This window comes from Callospermophilus lateralis, unplaced genomic scaffold (assembly GCF_048772815.1).
Source record: "Callospermophilus lateralis isolate mCalLat2 unplaced genomic scaffold, mCalLat2.hap1 Scaffold_82, whole genome shotgun sequence".
Taxonomy (NCBI): domain Eukaryota; kingdom Metazoa; phylum Chordata; class Mammalia; order Rodentia; family Sciuridae; genus Callospermophilus; species Callospermophilus lateralis.
In genome coordinates this window covers 6,947,165-6,950,561 of record NW_027516260.1, presented here as the reverse complement: position 1 = coordinate 6,950,561, position 3,397 = coordinate 6,947,165, and the positions used below count along the sequence as shown (strand labels likewise).

General features: G+C 41.3%; 1 pseudogene; it reads right to left on the bottom strand.

Annotated features, from left to right (window-relative positions):
• Positions 1-1,326: 1,326 nt before the first annotated feature.
• On the bottom strand, positions 1,327-2,898 carry LOC143641014 (acyl-CoA:lysophosphatidylglycerol acyltransferase 1 pseudogene; annotated as a pseudogene).
• Between the last annotated feature and the right edge of the window lie 499 nt (positions 2,899-3,397).

Sequence of the window (3,397 nt, the reverse complement as noted above, 5' to 3'; positions counted from 1 at the left end):
TTCAGTTTCAAGAAAATTGCATTTTATAACAATTGTTACCAAACCAAACATATCAAAACTGTCTTCTGCATTTTAATAGTATAATATAATATTCAATGAGGTATTTCAGTTAATGCATCCTTCCCCTTCACATATATTGAGTTATCCTAAAGATGAAGCTGCTGTGGGCTTTTATTTGGTGTTGCTTTATCTTTCCCACACAACTGTGGGAAAATTCACATCTTTTTTTGGTTCATTGGAAAACAGAAACATTAGCCTTTATTTTTATTTTACAGCTTACTTCTCAGAATTGTTATTTGTGTAATTCGTGACAACAGGGGAGTCTACAGTGCTCAAATCACAGAAAACTACCACAGACTTATTAGATCTTAATCTTACAACCCTAAACTGAAAACATTCTCTATTTCAACACTGATGTAGGGCCAGCATTTTTTTGAGAAAAGTTTGGTTCTCCTGTGAGGTACATCACATAAACATACTGACCAAAAGGAAAAAAAAAAAGTTTTCTAGAAATAACAGAAACTTGATGTTACCCTCTTCAAAAGCAATTGGAAGAGACTGGGAAGCCTTTTGTGCAGGCCTCTCCTGGTTACACCAACCCTGAGAGGGGCAGCTCTTTGATATAATGCTGGAACACACTGCTGTCTATACAGATATGGAGGGGAGCCACTTGAGAACCAGTCACCAGTAGAAGCCAATGTCTGGCTCTTGATCTTATTTTCCTAATGAACTAGTCTATTTTCCCTTAAATTGATCATCTAAATGTTTTATGTTAATTTGTTCATCCATCCCCAAATGCGTTTAGTGATACTATGTCAAAGAGGGGTACAGGGAGCCTCTAGTTACAAACAGGATCACCCTGTCAGGGAGGTGCCCAATGCAGGGTGGTGCTGGACAGCAGCTGCGGGCAAAACTGCAGAGACAGGAGAGCCCCCAGGAAGCCCACTCACTGACGAGGCTTACTTTTGTCTTCAGGCTATGTTACTATCATTTGCTATATTGGCATCTGATAAAAGTGCATTTTGTAAAATACAATTATCAATTTATAATATGCCTTCTATACAAAAAGAGAAACGGGGTGATGCCCCCACCCCACCCTACCCTGGTGGAAAGGAAAGCACTAGCACATGTAAACATGGTGCTGGACTGAGCTAGCCTTCATAAAATCAGAGTCTATGCCAGGAGCTGTTCAGTGGACACTGGTTCCTCCCCACAGGGAATATCAAAACTGCACCTGGTCAGGTGCTAAGGACTGAAGTTTGTTACTTCAAGCAACAGGGAAAACACTCTTTGGGAGGTGCCTCAAGCTCCCTCCCCTCATGGCTACTAGTACCACAGCCCAAACGGGTGGAGATGTGGGCACTGTGGCGCACTGCTCTAACAGGGACTGCTAGCTAGGAGAGATCTAATTCTGAGCTTGAACTAAATGACCAGGTAGATCCTGTGGCAACAGTTTCTTTCAGACAGTCTTTCAGAATGATTTTTATGATTTCCTCTTCTCCAAATGTGATGTTTGCCTATATGTGGTAGAATGTATCTCTTTAAAACATGAAAAGTTCTTAAAATATATCAGCAGGTCATTATATTACTGATCCTCATTTTAATAGAGTTTTAAAATATCCCAAAGGGGGATAAATATTAATTCATCCACTGAATTTCCTTCGCTTCTTTTATATATTCTGATTTGCACATGTAAAATAATGCACACTCATGAAAGTTTGAACTCCTATGGTGACCTTGACAAGTCCAAGTCAATTCCTAAAATAGGCAATGGTAAAAATACTCAATGATGTTGTACCACATACAGGCTGACAACACTGCAAAAGAGTATATAAGAAATAACCACGTGTTGCTGAGGTTCATCTCCCTGGAAACAGCTTCCTTCTGACCCTTTACAGGTGGAAAGGCTCCTGTTTTATAAAAATGTGATAAGAGGTCCTCTTTTTCAATAAAGCGTTGATAAAGCCAATTGGCAAGGTCATCAGTCTCCAGGGGTACATCTTTAACTGGAAAGATCCTGTAATGGACATGTGTGACTGTTGGTTTCCTGTACCCAAGGATCCAAGTTTGAATATCTAGAGGTTCAGCTTTGGGATATGCTATGGTTGTATCTATTATCCATTGAAGGCCTTTTGATTTGCTCTCTAATTCTTTAGCATCTCCTCCTGCTTGACTTCCATTTTCCTGTCGTGGTACAAGTACACTCAAAATAATTTTTGTTGCACCAAATCTTGGCAAAGTGACATGTGTAAGAAATGGCAAGTTATTTTTCTTGGCATATGCCTGACTTGTTTCTCGCCTCTTCCTGAGGAAGCCCCCTTCGGGAAATAAAACAATCCATTTTCGATCTCTGCTCCTATAATTATTTTCTAGGTGCTTCTTGAGAAGCAGCAGCTGTTGCTCACGATGAGATTTTCCCTGCCTTATAAAGAAGTCTTCATGAATTAGAGAAACAATTCCAAAGTTGGTGTACTTAAAAATATGATCCATCAACCATATTAACTGAGCAACAGCCCGTCCTTTGTCCTGTAGGCACATCATCAGTGTGCACACATCTCCTGTTGCCTGATGGTTCACCAACATCATAGCTTCATCTTCTGAAATTGCTTTAATATCTTCCCCCCATTCCATCACTGTATATCCAGCGAACCATCCCCAGGAAGCCACCATTCCTAAAAGCCATTTATACATGGTTCCTTCAATATACCAGAACCGCTTACTGTCCAGCACTCGAAGGGGCTGCAGAACAATTACATAGCAGACGTAGGATGGAATATCAACCAGGTTGTTGAAGATCATGAAGGCAAATCTCATCAGGGCTTTCACCAAGATCCAGCCCCTTCGTGGAGCTTCTTCCAAAGACGCAGCCATTCTCACATTGGAGTCCATTCTGTCTTCCTCGGACTAGCCAGAGTCGGGCCCCGGCTGCGGGAGCAAGAGGAGCCGGAAGAATGCATGGCCGGCGGCGGGGCCGGCGGAAGGAGGCGGCGACGCGGCCCGGCCCCGATCCGGCAGAAGCGCGGCTCCAAGACTTGCTCCCCGGGGCCCAGCTGCGTTCGCCGGGGCTGGCGGGGAGGGGCGCTACTTCTTTCTTTTTTAACATGCTTCCTCTTTTATATCAGCCCCCATATTTTAACTGTATGAAGTAATATAGCAGTAGCCTTATGCTATCATATAACTATATACTATAATGGCTCACTATGATACTTATTGAAGAGCATTATGAATAACAGTTGTTTACAACTTCATCTTTAGTTCATGAGGATTTATTTCATGTTCTCTTAAATGCTATGTAATTTTTTTGTATCTAATGTTGTTTTTTATTTCACCAATTTGTTTTTTTTTTAATTTTTGAACATTTCTCTTTATATAAAGTCATTATTCAAGTCCCAAACTG